The sequence below is a fragment of the Pan paniscus genome, chromosome 4 (assembly GCF_029289425.2).
Source record: "Pan paniscus chromosome 4, NHGRI_mPanPan1-v2.0_pri, whole genome shotgun sequence".
NCBI classification, from domain to species: Eukaryota; Metazoa; Chordata; class Mammalia; order Primates; family Hominidae; genus Pan; species Pan paniscus.
Genome location: NC_073253.2, coordinates 43,410,036 through 43,432,672, shown reverse-complemented (window position 1 = coordinate 43,432,672; position 22,637 = coordinate 43,410,036). Strand labels below are relative to the sequence as shown.

The 22,637-nt window shown below is 44.8% G+C and overlaps 1 pseudogene; it reads left to right on the top strand.

Annotated features, from left to right (window-relative positions):
* The first annotated feature begins 9,187 nt into the window (after positions 1 to 9,187).
* Positions 9,188 to 21,030, top strand: LOC134730473 (uncharacterized; annotated as a pseudogene).
* Positions 21,031 to 22,637: the final 1,607 nt, after the last annotated feature.

Here is a 22,637-nt window from a genome sequence, read left to right as displayed (position 1 = left end):
GAGAGGCTATAGGAACAGCAATGTCTGCTAAGCTGTTGCTCAGAGCCTGAGTTGGTAGTAGGGGGAGATGAGAGATCAGCTATGTGGGCGGCCAGTGGTGGGGCTTGAAGAGTCTGTAAGGTGATGTAAGCTATCAGTTCCAGAAGAAATTTGTGCAAAAGTCCTGCTGATGAGGGTAAGTTTGAAGCCAGAAAATAACATTGTCAGCAGCGTCACCGGCACATACAAAGGACAGTGATAGATTGCACAGCACCTCTCTCACATTTCTGGGCTAATGGAAGCCACAGCTTGCCCATTAGTTTCAACTTCCTTCCCCAAAGACTTTCCACTGGAACTTGTAAAATGTACATTTTACCTCTTCGTCCTTCCCTCCCCAGCCTGCTAGCAGAGATGAACAAGGCTGAAGAAGCAAGTCCCTGGAGAGAAAGGAAGAGATGAGAGAGACCCCCAAGTTGTGTGATCACCTCCAGCACACTGGAGACTGAGCCGTTTCACAAGGTGCCACTCAATCTAGTTTTTAGATGGGGCGTAGTTCGGGGGCAGACATTAGGCTCACTGTTTGAGAGGTTCCCTTAAAGCGGTGGTGTCTGTGCTGTTTCTCCATTGCCTCTCCTCCAGTACAGGGAAATCACACGGAAGGGCCCCAGACCTCGCTGATCTACAGCTGTGCTGAGCAGGTCTTTCCCGTGGGCCTCTGAGGCGCTCCTTGTGAAGGCAGAAGTGGGTTTTGTCCTGCAGAGCAAAGGAATTCTATTTGCTCCATGAGGTTTACACACTTGCTTTTTTCTTTTTCTCTTCCACTCCTCCCTTGAGAAAATTAGCTAGAACAGGTGCCTTTTTCTCCTTGCTGACTCCTTGCAGCAACCAACACCATTCAAAATCTCTCAGAATGTGCTAAGCGTATTTGTAATACCCTTAACTGTGGCTGAACTTTAAGCTTTACCCGTGCCTGGTCTCTCTGTTTCTGAGTCTCAGTTTGTGTCTCTCCCTGTCCTTGTCTGTGTCTCTATTTGTGTCACCCTCTCTCTCTCTATTTCTCCGTTTCTGTCACTGTCTCTCTTTCTCTGTCTCTGCTTTTTTGTTTCTTCCTCTACCTCTCTCCCTGTCTCTGCCTGTCTCCCTCTCTGTCTCTGTCTCTCTCTTTCTCTGTTTCTGTCTCCCTCCCTCTCTCCCATACACCTGATCAGTGGCGCCAGGGCTCTCGCCACCCTCTGCCTTTGGGAAAGCAGCCTGAGTCATATTCATCCTGTGCTCAGCAACTGGACATGATGCCTACTCCCCCAGAAAGCACAAAAAGCTTCCAAATCCACCTGGTCCCCTCAATAAAAATACCCCATCAGGCTGGGCGCGGTGGCTCATGCCTGTAATCCCAGCACTTTGGGAGGCCGAGGCGGGCAGATCACGAGGTCAGGAGATTGAGACCAACCTGGCGAACACTGTGAAACCCTGTCTCTACTAAAAAAACAAAAAAATTAGCCGGGCGTGGTGACGGGCACCTGTAGTCCCCAGCTACTCGGGAGGCTGAGGCAGGAGAATGGCATGAACCCCGGGGGGCGGAGCTTGCAGTGAGTGGAGATCACACCACTGCCCTCCAGCCTGTGTGACAGAGTGAGACTCTGTCTCAAAACAACAACAACAACAACAACAACAAACAAACCCAATCAATGCTTTCCCCTGGCCAGAGGGAGCTGTGTCTATGCAGAAGCCCCTTCCATTTTCTGGGCAAGCCCCTGAGCAGGCGAACCATCACTCATTTATGAAAATGAAGGATTCGTGAGCAACTCCTCTGGCTGCCAGCAGAGTTTATGCAGGTTCTGATCCACTTTAATTGAATTAAGCTGTGTTTATTTAATCAGCCCAGAGATATGTATCCTCAGGCAGGAATTTGATGACTGCTTCTAAATCGTGTTTTTGTCTGTGGGAGGAGAAGGGCTGTGATCTACTTGGTATTTTTGAAGGATTGGGGGCCCAAGGGGCAGGCTGGCATCGAGGCTCAGACTGGACCCTGTAGGGACACTGCATTCAGCAGCTGTGCATGTGATTGTGTGTGCCTGTGTGAGTGTGAGTGTGTGTGTGTGCATGTGTGAATGTGTGTGCCTGTGTGAATGTGGACATATATGTGTGCAGGTGCAAGTATGTGTGTGTGCACATGTCCAGGCACCCTGTGGCGAGTATGCATGGGCAGAGCTCTTTTTGCTCAGTGCCCCAGGACCTTGGGGCAGGACTGTCAGAGAAGCCAGACCTGCCAGTAGTCTGTGTTCTCAGCCACCACAGAAGAAAAGCATTAGAGAAACAAGGTCATACTGAGGCTTGAGGACAGTATTGTTCAAATTGTGCTCCATAAATCTCCATGGTGCTGGTTAAGCACACTGATGCCCAGGCCCCACACCAAGGCTTGCTGAATCACACTATAAATAACCCCAGGAGTGTTTGCATTTTAAGGGTGGAGGCGGGGCAGGCAGAGGACAGTGACTGAGACTCACTTAGTGGGAATCATGATGCTGGTAGTGGGCATGGGTGTCTAAGCCTCACACCCGGGTCTGGGCAGTGCTCAGCGTGAGCTGCGCAGCTGAGTCATTTACGGGTGGGGCTGAGCCAGGGTCCAGGCAGGAAAGTGGTGCATTATCAGCTTATCAGTTTTCAGAGAGGCAGAGTAAGAGGGAAGGGGTTCCTTGTGGTCTGAGGAGCAAGGCCAGTGATCTTCAGCTGGGAAGGAAGCCAGCTAGGATCCCACGGGAGAAGCCCTGGAGAACAACCTCAAGCTGGTCCCAGAGTGGCCAGAGATAGCAGAGTGAACAGACTGGCCAAGTAGTGTAATTCTGGGGCTAGTTCAAGGAGCACAGCTGGTCTGCTGTTATAGTCTGTGTGGGGCGAGGGAGGGATTGTGATCCTCAGGGTCTAACCAAGGCTAGACTGTGGCAAGCAGTAGGAGAGAACAGATGTTAGAGAGCCTTCAAAAGAATAATGGGATTTGGTGACTTTTTAAAGAAAATGGGAATGAAAGGAAAGAGAAGAAACTTCCAAGTTCAGGAAAATATATATATATGTATTTGGGTCTAGCACTATGAGAATCAGTTTTGGAAAGCTGACGACATTTGGAAATACCTGGCCACCCTTTTCTGAGCTCTCTGATTCCTCTGCTTTTTCAGCTTTGTTCGCCTCTCCTTAAGACAGCACATCCGTTAATACAATTAGAAAAACAGAGACTATCTTGTTTATGCTGTTGATTTCAGTTCTTATCTTTCAGTAGGAGAGAAGTTCTGTATGTCTCTAAACATCTCCTGGTCAACTTCACCTTGGTAGTTTTCCATAATCTGAAACTTAACATGATGCAAACCACATCACATCATCTTTCGTGTATTGTAGCTTGGGCAAGCTCTGTGGTAAGGTCTTCTTCAGTGCCTGAGGTCCGTGAGCTGATGTGGGACATGAAGGGCTGGGAATGAACAGGAACCCAAGGGACAATTGCAGCCAATTTTTAGGGTCCAGGGAAGGAGCCTTGAAAAGGGGTGACAGACCTAGGCCTCTTCTTATCACAGAAGATTATGTTCAATGTAAGTGATGATGCAAATAACCAATAATACTGTGGTGTGTGTGTGTGTTTGTGCGTATGTATGTGTTAGAAACAAACAAGAAAATCTTTTCCAGAATTAATCATGCTGAAAAAATAAATGAGCCCCCATTTTCAACTAGCATCAGTTGACAATTGTGGCAGACAGCCTCCAAAATGATCTGCAGAATCCTGGCCTCCCGGTATTGATACACCTGTAGAGTTCCCTCCCACACTGAACAGGGCTGAGGATATTGAAGAAATGGTGGTGTGTGACTTCTGAGCCTAGGTCATAAAAGACACTGTGGCTTCTGCCTTGCTCTCTTAGATCATTCATTCTAGGAGAGACCTTGGGAGGAGAAGTCATGAGGACAGTCAACCAGCTCTTTGAAGAAGTCCACATGCTGAGAAACTGAGGCCTCCTGCCAACAGCCTTGTGAGTGAATCATCTTGGAGGTGGATCCTCCAGCCCCTATAAAACCTTCAGATGACCACAGATCTGGCTGACATTTTGACCTCAATGTTATGAGAAATCTTGAGGCAGAAGCACCCAGCTAAGCCAATCCTGTATTCTTCACCTACAGAAACTATGAGGTACTAACACAGGCTTATTGTTTCAAACTGCCAAGTTTTAGAGTAATTTCTTATGCAACAATAGATAACTAATAAAACAATATTAACAATAACCTGACATACACCCATGAAATATGATATCCAGACAAAATTAGAAAGTGTTTATGTATGCACTGCATTGTTATGTTTCTTTATAGAACAAAAAGAATCCTATGTTTTTCGGATCCTTTTCTCAAGTCAGTGCCAGTGATGCAGGGCCCATGAGCCCGGAAATTGGGGCTCAGCCTGGGAGGGTTCTTGGCTTCACCCAGGAAAGTATTCAAGGGTGGGCCAGTGGTGCCAGATAGCAACTTTTATTGAAGAGGCCGTGTATGGCAGCAGCAGAGGCACTGGTCCTTGTGGAGCAGAGATACTCCATAGGCAGTGTGCCCAGAGTAGCAGCTCAGAGGCAGTTCTTCAGTCATATTTATACCCACTTTTAATTACATGCAAATTAAGGGGTGAGTTATTCAGAAATTTCTAGAAAAGGGGTGGTAACTTCCAGGTCATTGACATGGAAAGGGGGGGTAACCTCTGCATATTGCCACGGCAGTGATAAACTGACATGGCACTGGTGGGCATGTCTTATGGAAAGGTGCTTTTGCCTCTTCTTTCCTGTTTAAGCTAGTCTTCAATCTGGTCTGGAGTTCAAGCCCTGCCTCTGGAGTCATGTCCCACCTCCTACTTCACCAGTACCTTCCCTCTCCTCCTGATTAGTATAAGGTTAGCTCATTTTAGAGTCTATACCACTGGGAGGGGAGAGGAAATGTGCCAGATTCACCATTTATTGTTTTGTAATATGAGGTAGCTAAATGCTTTCACTCTACAATGAAAACTCCTTAGATTAGTCAATTAGGATTCATCCATGAACCAAGAAGGTGAGTCCATTTTTTTTTTTGCCTTCTTTTGCAGAATAACTCTGACATTAATGGAGAAGAGGAGCAGAAAGTGTGCTAGGACCTGTTAGCACAGTTTCTGCTAGCATATCATGTCTGTTTTTTATAAAAAACACATTGTCTTACACTTAACATTTTCATTTATATTAGTTCTATAATTCCTCCCCAAAAGATTATGAAGCAGGTATAATTAGCTCCATTTTTTGGATGAAGAAACTGAACAGAACTTGAGCACAGCCTAATTTAATACTTTTTCCTCTAATCTACACTGTCCAAAATGATAGTCATTAGGCACATGTGGCTAGTAAGCATGTGAACTTATAGCACACTTAAGCACTTGAACTTACATGTAGCTCATAAGCACTTGAATTTACATGTGGCTAGTAAGCACTGGAAATGTACTGAATTGACATGTGCTATAAATAGTATAAAATCCACATAGGATTTCAAAGATAGTACGAGAAAAATAATGTCAAATATTTTCTTAAATTTTACACTGATTACACATCGAAATGATATTTTGAACGTGTTCATATTGTTAAAATTGATTCCATCTGTTTCTTTTTATTTAAATTTTTTAAAATTGTAAATTATTATTATGAGTACATGACAGTTCTTTTTACTTTTAAATGTGATATGGTTACTATAAAACGTGAAATTATACGTATGGCTTGCATTTGTGTCCCAGGTTATAGTTCTACTGGACAGAAATGCTCTAAACTAAGGCTGATATTTTCAGACTCACAACCTCAAGTTACCCCAACACAGCCCTCATATCATCTCAGGGTCGCTAGGAGGGGAGAAAAAAATATAACAGATTGTATAATTGATAACCCCCTGTTTTTTACGTTTTGATATTTCATCACAAAAGGGAAGAAACTGAGCACCCTGGTGATACTGGGGCAGAAGGATCAGATGCTATCCAATATCCCTGTGACTTTCTTTGAAGTGTAATTTTATGTCAAAAGGCCTTTCCAAACTTATTCAGGTGTACAAAGCACTAAGGAAAAGTTGAGACCCCTGAGCCAGAAAACTTCATTTTCCACATTAAGATCAAAGGAGTATGCGGGAGAGATGTGGCATTCCCAGTACTGGGGGTTCTGTTATAACAGGGTCAGAGAGAGGGCCAGAAAGGGAGGAGAAAAGCAAAAGACTGCCCAGAAAGTCAGCCAGTGAAAGCAAGTGACTCATGTATACTTTCATGTATTCATTAATGTAGCAAATATCCACTTATTGTCTGTTATTCATTGCCTAATGTGTCCTCATTATCTATAGGCACTGCTCCAAATTCTAGGGATACAGTGGTGACCAAGGATCAAGGTTTCTGCCCTCTTAGAATTTGTTTTGTAAAGACAATAGAGAATAATATACAATGAATAAGTAAATATGATAACTTCAGATTCTACTAGTTAGATTATAGGTTGGCTGCTATAACACAGAGACCCAAATAGCAATGGCTTAAGCAAGAGAGAACTTCATTTCTTTCTCATGTATAATAACAATCTGCGAGTGAGCAGTCTAGGGTGGGATTAGCACTCCTATAGTGTTAGAGACCCAGGTTCCTTCTGTCTTGCTGACCTGCCAGTACTGTATCTGTGGTCATCTACAAGGTTCGAGATGGATCACCATCTCAGGCAAGCAGGAAGGGAAAGAGAAAGTGAAGGCCTCTCCTCTTCCTTTTAAGGATGTGACCTAGAAGTTGCACACATTGTTTAATTCACATCCCATTGGCCAGTACTTAGTCATATGACCATCCTAGAAGCAAGGTAGTCTGGGAAATGTAGTCTTCATACTGAATGACTTGTAGTCAGCTTAAAAAATGTTTTACATTTTTTTCTTAAAATGTTTTTTTTTTAATTTAAAGAAAAACAACGTTTTTCTTTAAATGAAGGAAGAAGAGAACAGATGTTGAGGGGCAACTAATAGTATCAGCACAATGGTGAGTTGCACAACTGCTACATTCGCAATATCAATAGTAGGACTGCATTACTGGAAAGACCAGGCTCTGACAATCCTTGGATAAATCACACAGGATTGACTTATGTAAGGATAGAGGAGAAAATCAGCACTGTCAGGACTCATGGCAGAGAGATCAGCATCATCTTCTAGACATAAAAAGGTGAACACAAAATCCTTTCCAAGGGAAAATCCAGTTGAAGATGAAAATCTGTGAAAGCATAGAGGTCACATTAAATTATCAGGAAGTCTAACTCATCCCCTCTGGACCCAGGACCTATCCCGTAGAGACAAAATATGAATGAAAGAGAGTTGGAGTAGGGGTTGTCAGGTGACTTATTAGCAAGTATGTACAAGGATGGTGTCTCTAGGGAACTAATACTTGAACAGAGACCTGAAGGGTTAGACAGAGTTCCTTATAGAAAACTTTCCAGCAATAGGGAACAGCAGATGAAAAGACCTTGTAACTAAGGTTGACCTTCGCAGGTACTAGAAACCAAGTTTTCCCAAGTAGCTGGAGTGTCATAAGTGAGGCAGAGAGTGGAAATGAGAGGAGGGGAAAAAAGGAGAAGATGAGAAAAGGAAGGCAGCTCTCACGTTTAGCACTGGAGGGACATCTTTATCAGATAAAATGGCAGAATCTGCCTCCTTCAGGTATTCCCTGTTTGCCTCTGGCAACTTTCCATACAAATTTCCCCAAACCAGTGCTGAGAAAAGAACCTGGCGTCAGTTTTCCCTGAGCTCAGAGTCCTGTCCTTTCCTTTCACTCATTTTCCTTGTCTGTTTACCCAGGATGCGAATCCCTGCCCCACCCTGCTCTTCTCCCAGGGTTGTCGTGAGATCAGATGAAAGAGGAGGTGTGAGGGTGGCTGTCATGTGAAGTGCTGAGTTCTGGGGCAGAGAGGTACAGCACCTGGCACCCAGTGGGACTCAGTACTGTTATTTCTATTATGATGGTTGCAGTCAGTTGGTTTCCTCAATTTCCAGACCTTCAGTACAGATCTCAATTATGATTTTGAAATGCTTTTCTTTTTCCATCATACTAATTAACGATGGTTTGTTTTGCCTTGTCAAAGCAGGTGCTTGGATATTTTTAGAAGATTCCCCTTTGTCAGAGATCCCATGGCTTGGTGTGGAGTGGTGTGAATTGTGCCCAGTGGAACATTTAGGTTATTGGTTGGTTGAAAACTCTGCTCTCTGCATCCTTGTAGAATGTACATGTAGATATGACTTTAAATAAAAGTCAGCATTTTCTGAATTTCTTTTTGTGCCAACCCAGACATACCCCTTTTAAAAATATTGGCTGGTTATTAAACTCTATTTGTTTTGTTTCTCCATCTGTGCCATGTGCTTTCCACAGATAGCTTGTAGAACTTTGCTTAGCACAGGGGCTTTGGAACTATTTTGCATGGTTCCACTTTCACTCTGGGAAGATGGGGAGTTGAGGAAGGAGTTTGGACAGAAGACTTATTTAACTCCAGTTTCATCTTGGTTTCAATTATCTACATACTCATTCATATCCACCCATCCATCATGCTTTCCCATTCATTCTTCCAGTGAGCATCTTCTATATACCAAGTTTCACAGCAGTATGAGGGTTTGCAAGCACAGAGATGAAAAAGACAGTTTATGCCCATGAGGACCTTGAAGTCCAATAATGTGGTCTTATAGAGCAGAGTGTTAGATGCTATGAGAAAGGAATGCACGAGAAGGATGAGAGCCCAGAGGACAGCCCCTCTTCTAGGATTGAAGGTCCAGGGAAGTCTTCCTACAGGAGATGAGACTGAACTGAATCCTGAAGGATAAAGGCGGTCAGAGAAGGCTTTACAAGTAGAAGAAACAGCAAGTACAGAGATATATTGGGGTGGAGAGTTTGGCATGGTATGGGAACTGCAACCTGTTTTAGTACAGTCAGAGAATAGCATGCAGGATGGAGGTGGAGGGTGAAAAAAAATGATGCCAGAAAGGTGGGCAGGGGTAGGATCGTCAAAAGTCCTAGGAGCCATGGTAATGAGTTTGAACCAGGGGGAAATCCTCTAAGATAATTTAGAGCAGGAGAGTGATGAACAGATTTGTAGTTTTTGAAAGCTTCTTCCAGCTTCAGGGTGGAGGCTGGACTGAAGGAGGTCAGACTCACTGAGGGAAATGGGATCAGTCGGTGGCTGTCGCAGTGATGGTAGGACACAGTGGCGAAGCCCCAGCATTAGGTAGTGGTCGTGAAAGAGAGAAGGAGACAGTTCAAGACATGCCTGAGGAGTGGAATGGACAGGGCTTGTTGCTAGATGGAATGTGGAGGTGAGGGAGAAGGAGGAGGCTTCAGTGTCTGAGTGACAAGGATGTCACTAATTCTTGCGTGTAACGTAGGAAAGAGGACAGCCTTGTGGGAGGGTGCCTTGAGTTCAGGCTCACCATCTAAATGTTGGGTGAGATAGAGATTTGAGAGAGCTGAGTGGGAGTGTGGTTGCCCAGGGAGAAAGTAGAGAGTTGAGGAGTGCCGGGCGCGGTGGCTCATGCCTGTAATCCCAGCACTTTGGGAGGCCAAGGCGGGTGGATCACCTGAGGTCAGGAGTTCAAGACCAGCCTGACCAACATGGTGAAATCCCGTCTCTACTAAAAATACAAAAAATTAGCCGGGAGTGGTAGCGCGTGCCTGTAATCCCAGCTACTTGGGAAGCTGAGGCAGGAGAATCTCTTGAACCTGGGAGGCGGAGGTTGCAGTGAGCCGAGATCATGCCATTGCACTCCAGCTTGGGCAACAAGAGCGAAACTCCATCTCAAAAGGAAAAAAAGAAACCAAGAGTTGAGGAGAGGAGAAAGCCTGCACCAAAACCCCAGGGAAACTGTGTTTATTGAGAAGCAATGGAAGAGTAATTAAAAAGGAACCAAGGAAGAACAGCCAGAGATGTAGGAGTCCTGGCAGCCTGGGCAGCAGAATTCCCAGGAGTCACATGTTGTGAAAGGATGAGGAAGATGAGTGTGGAAAGGCACCCATTGGATTTAATGACAAAGAAGTTTCTGGCTGTCTTGTAGAAAGCATCTCTGGTGGGGTGAGGAGTGAATGGCATGTGAGGAAGCTGGTGTGGAGGGTGCAGGCGAGCCTAAACCCATGGCTGTGAAGAGGGAGAGGTGGCTAGAGAGGAAGATGAGAAGGGCAGGTGACTGGTCTGGGGCTCACAGTGAGTTAATATATTAAATTAATTCATCCACCTAATTAGGTGCCTGTTGTGCAGCATGTTGTGCTAGGCACCAGGTAGAAAGAAACTTAAGACATGCCTTTCAATGTGTAAAATTCAGTGAGTAAAGCCCCAAAAATGCAGGATCAAGAGACCCACTTTCCTATATTTGCTAAAAAATAATGTGGTATAGTAAAAATGACACAGATTTTGGGTAAAAATAGATCTAGGTTCAAATCTTGACTTTCTTTTTGGCTATGTGATCTTGGGCAAATTATTTAATCTCTCTAAGCCTCAGTTTTCACATCTGTAAAATGGGAATAATAATATCCCCCATATAGATTTCTTGAGAAGATCTGAGATAAGGTCTATTAACTCTGTAAGGGTAAGGGATTTGTCTAAATTACTCAGTATCGTATCCCCAGTACCAAGCATAGCATAATGCCTGGCCCATAGCAGGGATTTAGTAGATATTTGCAGAATGAATGGATGACAGAAGGTATGTGAAGAACCTGGCATAGAGGAGGTGCTCTGTAAAGGGTAGCCATTCTTCCTCACTGCTCTGGGACCTGTGAGGATCTGTCACTGGATGTGTGAGGATGAGATAATGAATTACCAGGCAAAATGCTAAAGCCTCTGGTTGGCAATGAGACGTAGGGTGGATATCCTGTTCTGAATACTTAGCTCATGATGGGCGTGAATGGATAAGGGAAGCAGCTCGTGCCTGGCCAGAGGCAGGCCATCGACAGTCCTGTGCAGTACAGGGAGGCTGAGGGGAAGGAATGTTAGGCATGTGCTGACTTACATGTGACCTCAAGTGAGAGGGACAGGCTGTTCCAGTCATCTCATCTAGGTGAGCAGCTTCTAGCTCTCAGGCCTGTGACTCTCAGTGGCCTGGGTCAGCTAAAAGGTTCCTGCCTGTCCACAGGTGCTGGCCTTTTCTGGCTACTCTTCCCTGTTCACAATTTAGATGCTCAAGGCAGCAGAAAAGATAACAGCCAAAAGTGGAGGCAATTTACCTCTTTGTTAATTCCTGCCTGAATGAAAACAAAAAAATTGTTGTGTATGTTTTCTCCCTGGAAAAGTCATACCTCCTCAATATTTAAAAAAGTCCTAGGACAGCAAAAAGAAACAAAATCACCAAATTGGTGTGGTTTCAGGGTCATGTTTTTCTTTTTTTCTACCTGGTTTTTAATATACTCTCTGCCTAGTTTCTTTTCTTTTTGGACTTGAGGAAGGCCAGAGCTGCTTTTCCTGGAAGAATGATGCTCCGTGACTGGCAAAACCAGTGAGACACTTCGGCACATTAAGAAGCCAGAGGCTCATTAGTGTCTATTTACTACCTTGTAGAATGCTCGCGAAGAAGAACCTGAGACTGTCATCTCCTGGAATGGGGCTCCCCAGAGCTTCCTCACTCAGGATGTGCATAATGAATGTAGCAGCCTGGGCAGGGGGAGGGCGTCGCATGCTGGGCCTGTGGTCCCAGGGGCAGCCTCATCTTTCCCTGGCTCCTTCAAAAGCAAGGCATTCTGGGCAGGGAGGGATGATTTATGATCTCCTCTCTTTGGGCTCAGCGTGGATGCTGTGGGAGGAAGGAGGCTGCTCTGCACAGGGGCAGGAGCAGAGCACCCACACACCATGCAGAGGATCGCTGGACACATCTCACATAGTCAGGGTTGGAGAAGAACTCATGATCACCTGATCAGCCTCTCAGGTCTACAGAGGCAGAAAATGAGGCACAGGGAGAAAATGGGGCCGGATGAAGGCCCACTCTTAGCCCATGCCAGAGCAGAGGAACATCCATTCATGCCTAATCCAATGCACTGTGCTGATTCACCTCTCTCGGTAGTGAATTTTCCCATCTGGAAAACTAGGCTGATATTGTAGATCCTAGCTTACAAAAACATTCTCAACTGTAATCTGAAAGAATACACAACTGGGAATCAGAAGACATTGGTTTGAGTCCTAACCCTGTGGGATCTTGGGCAAGGCACTTTGCCTATTTGAGTCTCAGTTTACCTTCTGTAACATGAGGGGAATTATCAACAATAATAGCTAATATTCTTGAACCCTCACTGTGGGCCAGGCAATGTGCTATGTGTTAGGGTTATTTCATTTATTCTTCTTAATAACCTTAAGAGGGAGGTACTATTATTCCTATTTTAAAGATGAGGAAACTGAGGTTGAGTTTAATTAGCTTGAGTAAGGTCTCAAAGCTAGGTGATAGTATTTATCGCACAAGGTTTATGTAAGAGTTGCATAAGCTGCTTATGAATGTGTTTTTCGATTATGAAATACACATGCAAACAATTTTCCATGTAAAAGTATTTTGAATTTTTTTGAGAAAAAGTCCTGAATGCCAAGTCATCACTGTTTGATCTTATTTGCCAAATGTTCTTTGAATTGCTGCTGAGTGTGAAGAACCATGTCAAGCGCTGGAGAGGAGGGCATGCTGCAACCCCTGCTCTCATGGAGGTTACAGGTCAGCAGCTAACGCAGCCATCCAGGTAAAAATGACAAGTGGGATGTGAACCCAGGAGTGGGAATGGATGGTGGGTAAGGGAATGAGCTTTGTCTGGAACAGTGGTTTCTAACCCTGGCCAATCCCAGAGATTCTGATTTACCAGGGAAGGGAAGGAGCCCAGACATCGTTGTTTTTTAAAGCCCTCTGGGATTGGAATGGGCCACCACAATTCAGACCTGCTGATCCAGATGATGAAGACACCTCCCTGAGGAGGTAACATTTAAGCTAGGGGCTGCTGGAGTTTGAAGATGGTTCATTCTAACTGCAGCTGACAGCTTTGCCAGGTAGATGTTTCTCTCTTCTGACAGGGAGGGCTGGAGACCACAGTCAGGAGGGACCCCCAGATGAGCTGCACCTCCTGAGAGAAACTCAGCCAGACGGCAAGGCTGCCCACCCCACCCTCCATATTCACTGCCCCACATCGGTGGAGAGTAGTGGTTTCCTCTGGAGCTGATAGCTCCACCTGTCACCTCTGTGCAGCCAGCTGCTACTGAGTAGGGGCTGGGTGAGGAATAGATCCAGGATTCTTGGAGGTGTGACTTTGAAGACTAGTTTCTCCCTTCACCCATCAGGCTGCCAATGGGGGCTGCTCCCCAGACAGGCTGCATCCATGGTGCCCCTTCATGTCACACAGCCAGGCCTGGGAGATGAAACGTCAAAAAACACATTCAGAGACAGTGCATACAATTCTTACAAAGACTCTATCAGCTAGCAGTGAGACCTCGGGCCGGTTGATTAAACTCTGAGCCTCAGTTTCTTCACCTATAAAATGAGGATAATAGTGGTAGTGTTTTATGAAAACAACCATAAAGTTGTTTTTATGAAAGAGTAGCCAGGACAGAGGAAGCCCCTTTGATGCTGGCACATGGGGTGAAGGCTCATGCCCCCCTCAAGTCAGCTCTGCCAGGTCAGCTGTATCATGCATTCAGTAAATGAAGTCACACCTAGGCCAGGTGAAAGGATGTACCCTTAGCACGTTAGCCAAGAGGCCTTGCTAGTTCTGAGCCCCCAAATGAGGAACACCAGTGTTGGTTGGAGGCAGTCCTGCTCTAGGGAGGGGGCTGCTCTTGGAGCAGAAATGGAGACGGACTGCTTGCCCCAGTGTCAAACAAGAAGATGGAGTTGAACATGACCACCCATTCTCCCCACATTTACCAAGCAGAGAAGCTTCCATCTCCACACGTGCAGTGGAAGTACAAGGTGAAGAGAATCTAGAATCTCCCCTACTGAGGAGGTTTCCTCTATCCAGACACACAGCACGAGTGGGGAAGAAGCATTGCAACCTCTACCCCCACCCTGCCACCATCTTGCACATGAAACCCTGGAGTTTTAGAACTGAAGGTACTTTAAAGATCATCTAGACCAACCCATTCATTTACAGAAGAGGAAATAGACTCAGAGAGGGAGAATGACTTGATGAAGGGGAAGAGCTGAGACTCAAACAGGGTCTCCTGGCTCCTGGACCTGTGTCTGTTTCATGTCCGGGGTGGAGCTGGCAGGGCTTTTTCCAGGTCATGCTCTAGGGGCATGAACATCTCCAGCCAGGCCCATCCCTATCAGCATTGCATGTAGGGATGGCACTCAGCCTTGCCACTCCTTTCTTTAGTTGAATGTTTCATGGATGAATGAGATGAGATATATCCGGGTGACATCTCTTCTGTTTAATTGTAATATTATAACTGTTTATCAATATATAACCTTTAATATGCATCTATCAAACAAATGTCTATTCTTTAACATGTACTTGTCCTTGTGTTTCATGCATAATGAAACCAAATGGAAGAAACAGCCCTACATTATCACCTTCTTCCTGGATCTGCTGTCTTCCCATCTCGATTCTGCCTTTACAACTTGGCCTTTGCCTTTAACAACACATCTAGGACAATGCCACTCCCAAATTGGCTCAGCTCACAGCAGTGCTACTACCTGCCTTATTCTGGCCATGTGGGAGTGTTTCTAATCATAACATGGCAGAACTGGAATGGCTCTTACAGATTATCTGGTCCAGTGGATTTCAAGATCCTCATTTCCTTAGTGAAACTCTCTTATAAAACACAATCTTATGTGAAATTCTAAAGGTGGAGCTCTTGGGAGGCAGCAGGGGGTCCAGGGCCAGAGGCTGTCCCACTTGGCTTTCCTTTTGCCCTGTTCTTTTCCATCTTCTAGCCCTCTAAGATAAGGTGCCCATGTTGCAGATGAGCAAAGTGAGTTCCAGAAAATGAAGTCACATGGTTGGTGAGCCTAGATTCTAGAGTCTGATAACAAGTTGCTTATAAAAAAATAAGTCATGCTTTTCAGTTTTCATTTGTGAAAATTCTGATATTTTTGGCATTAAATAAATGAGTAAAACTGAGCCTTTAATTATAGAGTTAGTCTTTTAATTAGTTTGTCAAACATTTGTTAAGCACATGATCTTTCCAGTTGCATTAAAAATTCATGATTTGAATGTAGATACAATAAAAATTGGCCTTTGGTGCTAATGAAAATCAGAGAGTGCCTATAATTAAGATTAAATTCCATTGTAAGTATAAACCCTCCCAAGTAATTGTGGCTTAAACAAAATGGTACTACATGTCTGTGATGGTTAATACTGAGTGTCAACTTGATTGGATTGAAGGATACAAAGTATTAATCCTGGGTGTGTCTGTGAGGGTGTTGCCAAAGGAGATAAACATTTGAGTCAGTGGGCTGGGGAAGGCAGACCCACCCTTAATCTAGTGGGCACAATCTAATTAGCACCAGCAAATATAAAGCAGGCAGAAAAACATGAAAGGAGGGACTGGCTTAGCCTCCCAGCTTACATCTTTCTCCCATGTTGGATGCTTCCTGCCCTCAAACATCGGACTCCAGGTCCTTCAGTTTTGGGACTCAGACTGGCTCTCCTTGCTCCTCAGCTTGCAGACAGCCTATTGTGGGACCTTGTGATCGTGTAAGTTAATAATTAACAAACTCCCATTTATATATATATATATATATATATATATATATATTCCGTTAGTTCTGTCCTTCTAGAACCCTAATACAGGTTTTGGTACCAGGAGTGGTTCTAGAGGAACAGAATATTAAGGATGGAGTTCTTTTGTTGGTTTTAGGGTTACTGGAGTTGACTGCTTAATATGATTGACCCCAAAATGCTAAGGACTCTACTTCTAACAGTATGGGGAACACTGATAGTCCTTGGTGTGAACTGTTTAGAGTTAGGCAAAATAAATGCATTTGACACTCCTGATTCACCACTTGTGAGAGGCAGGGAGTTTAATGACTCTCTACATAATACCTTTGACCATATGTGGAGAACCAAGGAACATAATGAAGCTGGTTGGTTGCTCCGAAGTTCAGTGGACAAAGTGATGAAAGAAAATGATGAACTCAAGGATTCTGTCTTCCAGCCTCAGAAACAGATACTCAAATCTGCTAAGATTGCCCTGAGTGACAGTCTTTTCTTCTGTAGAGAAAGAGCTGAAATTATGGAAAAAGAAACACAAGCTCTTATCAGGCAAGTGGCTTACGTGCAATGAAAATGCATGCACAGCCTATCCAGGTGTCTACCAGTTAAAGTGAGGGCATTGATTGGAAAAGAATGGGACCCTGCAACTTCGAATGGGGACATGTGGGAGGACCCTGATGAAGCTGGGGACAGAGTTTGTAAGCTCTGATGGACCTTTTTTGCCAGGAGGAGCAGCTTCCCCATCCCCAATAGTGGCAACATCCCCTCCCCAACCCATGCTGCCATCAGCCTTCCCACCTTTGTCTGAGGAGATAAACCCTGCACTGCCTGAGGCAACAGTGATGGCCTCCACTGAGGCAGTTGCCAGGCAAAATACTGTTGATTCTCCTCAGGACCCACCCCCAACACCCCTGTTTGCTTCTAGACCTATAACCAAAGTCCCAGTGGTCCCCTAGAGGTGAGGTTGAGAGTGTGACCCATGAGGAGGTGCGTTACACTGGAAAAGAACTGTTTGAATTCTCCAATTTGTATAAACAGAAATCTGGAGAACAGGCATGGGGATGGATATTAAGGGTATGGGATAAAAGTGGAAGGAACATAGAGTTGGATCAAGCTGAATTTATTGATTTGGGCCCACTAAGTAGGGACTTTGCTTTTAATGTTGCAGCTTGGGGAGTTAAAAAGGTTCTAATACTTTATTTGCTTGGTAAGCTAAAATATGTATTAAAAGATGGCCCACTGTGAGAGAGCTAGAAATGCCTGAGCTCCCTTGGTTTAAAGTAGAGGAAGGGATCCAAAGGCTTAGGGAGATTGGAATGGTGGAGTGGATTAGTCACTTTAGACCTACTCATCCCAGCTGGGAGGGTCCAGAAGATACACCCTTGACCAACATCTTGAGAAATAGATTTGTGAGGGCAGCACTTGCATCTTTGAAGAGCCTTGTAATTGCTTTTCTCTATATGTCAGATATAATGGTGGGAACCACAGTCACTCAGCTACAAAATTTAAATACAATGGGAATAATTAGACCCGAGGTGGCAGGGGCTAAGTGGCGGCCCTCAATCTTCAAATGCAAAGTGGGCGTAGCAGCTACCATAATGGACAGCAGAGGAAAAGTGTCAGAATAGTCTGACTTGTGCAGAGCTCTGGCATTGGCTAATTAATCACCGTGTTCCTAGAAATTGATACAAAGCCTACCGCATTCCTACTTAATTTATACAAGCAGAAAACTTCTAGATTGAATGGACAAAGACTAATCTGAATTATAAAAACAGAGTCACAGCCCCCTCAATCAATTTCCAGACTTGAGCCAGTTTACAGACCCAGAACCCCTTGAATGAAGGGAAGGCTGGGCCTCCTTGAGGAAGGACCCCACTATATTACTGACAGTTTATGCAGTGAATCTTTCTCCTATCCTTCCCCAAGGGGACTGCTGGCCTTTCACCAGGGTAACTGTGCACTGGAGAAAGGGAAATGATCAGATATTTTGGAGACTACTGGACACTGGCTCTGAGCTGATGCTAATTGGAGGGGACCAAAAATGTCATTGTGGTCCTCCAGTTAAAGTAGGAGCTTACAGAGGTTAGGTAATTAATGGAATTTTAGCTCAGCTCTGACTTACAGAGTGTCCAGTGGGTCCCCAGACTCATCCTATGGTCATTTCCCCAGTGTCAGAATGCATGATTGCCATAGACATACTTAGCAGCTGGCAGAATCCCCACACTGGCTCCCTGACTGGTAGGATGAGGGTTATTATGGTGGGAAAGGCCAAATGGAAGCCATTAGAGCTGCCTCTATGTAGAAAAATAGTAAATCAAAAACAATATCGCACCCCTGGAGGGATCGTGGAGATTAGTGCCACCATCAAGGACTTGAAAGATGCAGGGGTGGTGATTCCCACCACATTCCTGTTCAACTCTCTCATTTGGTCTGTGCAGAAGACAGATGGATCTTGGAGAATGACAGTGGATTATCATAAGCTTAACTGAGTGGTGACTCCAACTGCAGCTGCTGCACCAGATGTGGTTTCATTGCTTGAGCGAATTAACACATCTCCTGGTACCTGGTATGCAGCCATTGACTTGGCAAATGCATTTTTCTCCATTCCTGTCCATAAGGCCCACCAGAAGCAATTTGCCTTCAGCTGGCAAGGCCAGCAGCCTACCTTTACTGTCCTACTTCAGGGGTATATGGACTCTCCAGCTTTGTGTCATAATCTTATTTGGAGAGAACTTGACCTCTTTTCGCTTTCACTTTGATATCACTTTGGTCCATTATATTGATGACATTATGCTGATTGGATCCAGTGAGCAAGAAGTAGCAAACACACGGGGCTTATTGGTGAGACCTTTGCATGCCAGAGGATGGGAAATAAATCCGACTAAAATTCAGGGAACTTCTACTTCAGTAAAATTTCTAGGGGCCCAGTGGTGTGGGACCTGTCAAGATATTCCTTCTAAGATGAAGGATAAATTGCTGCATTTGGCCCCTCCTACAACCAAGAAAGAGGCACAACGCCTAGTGGGCCTATTTGGATTTTGGAGGCAACATATTCCTCATTTGGGTGTGTTACTCTGGCCCACTTGTCAAGTGACCCGAAAGCCTGCCAGCTTTGAGTGTGATCCAGAACAGGAGAAGGCTCCTCAACAGGTTCAGGCTGCTGTGCAAGCTGCTCTGCCACTTGGGCCACATGGCCCAGCAGATCCAATGGTGCTTGAGGTGTCAATGGCAGATAAGAATGCTATTTAAAGCCTTTGGCAGGCCCTCATAGGTGAATCACAGTGGAGGCCTCTAGGATTTTGGAGCAAGGCCCTGCCATCTTCTGCAGATAACTACTGTTTTTTTTTTAGAGACAGCTGTTGGCCTGTTACTGGGCTTGGGTGGAAACTGAATGTTTGACTATGGGTCATCATGTCACCATGTGATCTGAACTGCCTATCATAAACTGGATGCTTTCTGACCCATCTAGCCATAAAGTGAGTCATGCACAGAAGCATTCCATCATCAAATGAAAGTTATATATACTTGATCAGGCTTGAGCAGGTCCTGAAGGCACAAGTAAGTTACATGAGGAAGTGGCTCAAACACCCATGGTCTCCACTCCTGCCACCCTGCCTTCTTTTCCCCAGCCTGCACCGATGGCCTCATGGGGAGTTCTCTATGATCAGTTGACAGAGGAGGAGAAGACTAGGGCCTGGTTCACAGATGGTTCTGCACAATATGCAGGCACCACCCAAAAGTGGACAGCTGCAGCACTGCAGTTTCTTTCTAGGACATCCCTGAAGGACAGCAGCAAAGGGAAATCTTCCCAGTGGGCAGAACTTCGAGCAGTGCACCTGGTTGTGCACTTTGCATGGAAAGAGAAATGGCCAGATGTGTGATTATATACTGACTCATGGGCTGTAGCCAGTGGTTTGGCTGCATGGTCAGGGACTTGGAAGAAGCATGATTGGAAAATTGGGGGAAAGGTATGTGGATTGACCTCTGAGTGATCAAAAACCATGCTGATATTTGTATCCCATGTGAGTGGTCAACAAAGGGTGACCTCAGCAGAGGAGGATTTTAATAATCAAGTGGATAGGATGACTCATTCTATGGACACCACTCAGCCTCCTTCCCCAGCCACCCCTGTCCTTGCCCAACGGGCCCATGAACAAAGTGGCCATGGTGGCAGGGATGGAGGTTATGCATGGGCTCAGCAACATGGAATTCCACTCACCAAGGCTGACCTGGCTACAGCCACTGCTGAGTGCCCAATTTGCCAGCACAGAGACCAACACTGAGCCCCTGATATGACACCATTCCTTGGGGTGATCAGCTAGCTACCTAGTGGCAGGTTGATTACATTGGACCTCTTCCATCATGGAAAGGGCAGAGGTTTGTCCTCACCGGAATAGACACTTACTCTGGATATGGGTTTGCCTATCTTGCACGCAATGCTTCTGCCAAGACTAACATCTGTGGACTCGCGGAATGCCTTATCCACTGTCATGGTATTCCACACAGCATTATCTCAGACCAAGGCACTCACTTTATGGCTAAAAAAGTGTGGCAGTGGGCTCGTGCTTATGAAATTCACTGGTCTTACCATGTCCCCCATCACTGAAGCAGCTGGATTGATAGAACGGTGGAATGGCCTCTTGGAGTCAATTACAATGCTAACTAGGTGACAGTACTTTGCAGGGCTGGGGCAGAGTTGTCCACAAGGCCGTGTATGCTCTGAATCAGCATCCAATATATGGTACTGTTTCTCCCATAGCCAGGATTCACAGGTCCAAGAATCAAGGGGTGGAAGTGGAAGTGGCACCACTCATCATCACCCCTACTGATCCACTAGCAAAATTTTTGCTTTCTGTTCCTGCTGCATTATGTTCTGCTGGTCTAGAGGTCTTAGTTCCAGAGGGAGGAACGCTGTCACCAGGAGACACAACAACAATTCCATTAAACTGGAAGTTAAGATTGCCACCTGGACACTTTGGGCTCCTCCTACCTTTAAGTCAGCAGGCTAAGAAGGGAGTTACAATGTTGGCTCGGGTGGCTGACCTGGACTATCAAGATGAAATCAGTCTACTACTCCACAATGGAGGTAAGGAATATTATGCATGGAATACAGGAGGTCCATTAGGGTGTCTCTTAGTGTTACCATGCCCTGTGATTAAGGTCAATGGGAAACTACGACAGCCCAATCCAGGCAGGACTACAAATGGTCCAGACCCCTCAGGAATGAAGGTTTGGGTCACTCCACCAAGAAAAAACCATGATCTGCTGAGGCGCTTGCTGAAGGCAAAGGGTATACAGAATGGGGAGTAGAAGAAGATAGTCATCAATATGAGCTACAACCACGTGACCAGCTGCAGAAACAAGGACTGTAACTGTCACGAGTATTTCCTCCTTCTTTTGTTAAAAACATGTTTGTGCATGTATACACTTGTACTAAGAAAAGATCTTCATTTTATTTCCTTCTCCTTTACCATGTGACACAAAATTTATTGACTTCATATCAGCATTTAAGTATTGTTAACTTTATGTAATGATATTTGGGTTGGGGATTGGTGCGTTTCCGGTTGTACAAAGAATAGTTGTATTACGTTAGGTGTAATTATGACCTTATCATCATCTTTATTTGAAGATTATGTATGATCTCAGGAGATGTGTATGGGTTCAAATTGACAAGGGGTGGACTTGTGATAGTTAATACTGTCAACTTGATTGGATTGAAGGATAAAAAGTATTGATCCTAGGTGTGTCTGTGAGGGTGTTGCTGAAAGAGATTTAACATTTGAGTCAGTGGGCTGGGGAAGGCAGACTCACCTTTAATCTGGTGGGCACAATCTAATCAGCTGATATATATATCCTATTAGTTCTGTCCCTCTAGACAAACCTGACTAATACAATGTCCCTCTCACATTAAAATCTGGAAGAGGACAATCAAGGGCCAGTGTTGTGGCTGTTTCCTAGAGTTCTCCACCATTCCTAGGGTATGGCTCTCAATTTCTTGCACCAAGAGGGTGGCTGGAACTCTAGCATTCATACCTACCGGACAGCAGGATGGAGGAAGGGACAAATAAGAAAGGAGGTTAAGAACCCAGGCCAGCTGAGTTGTAATGGATTTTCCCAAACATGGCTAAAATAAACTTCTGTCTATATGCCATTGGCCTGAACTAGTCATAGGTCATCATAACTATAATGAAGGCTGGGACATACAGTCTATTCCAAGCAGCCATGGGACCTCCTAAAAATCAGGGTTCTGTTGTAAGGGGAAAAGGGGAGAATGAAGGCCAGGGAATGCTACAGAGAGAGTCCCTCATGTTTATTCCCCCATTCTATGATTTTCATAAGCAAAGGTTGAGGGAACCTAAAGTTATTGTGTGTGAAGGGGATGTGGAGGTAGGGGAAGTAAGGTGGACTTAGGAGAGGGCAGGGCTGTTAATGGCAGATGGAGGCAGCCTGAAGTGTTTGTAGTTCAATGGTTTATGACAAGGGCTCACCAAATTTTGTGCCCCCAAGGATTCACATATCTCATGCCCTATGCAGGGTTTCCTACGCAAATTGTTTATTATTATAATTGGACAATAGTGTTGCTTAGTGCAATAGAATATTATCTGACCCTAGATCCTGTTTTGGGGATAGAGGGATTTATGGAAAAAATATTAAGAAAACAAAACAAAATGGGAAAACATATAGGAATATTTGATACTAAGTAGTCAAAACATGCCAAAGACCAAAACGACTTTGTACAAAAGCATGAGAAAGCTAATGTGGAAAAAAAGAAAGCCAGTGTGAAGTGAGGGTGTGTAAAACACCATTTTTTTCACTTTGGGACTAATGTGGGCAGCTGTGGACAGTCAGACTGCTTTAGATAATGAACAATGATTATTGAATTGTATTATCAATAATGGCAGCATTTCTTTTTAAATTTAAGACCAGGTTATAAAGCACTTGGGTCTTATCTCCACGTACAATGTACGAAGTATGGACA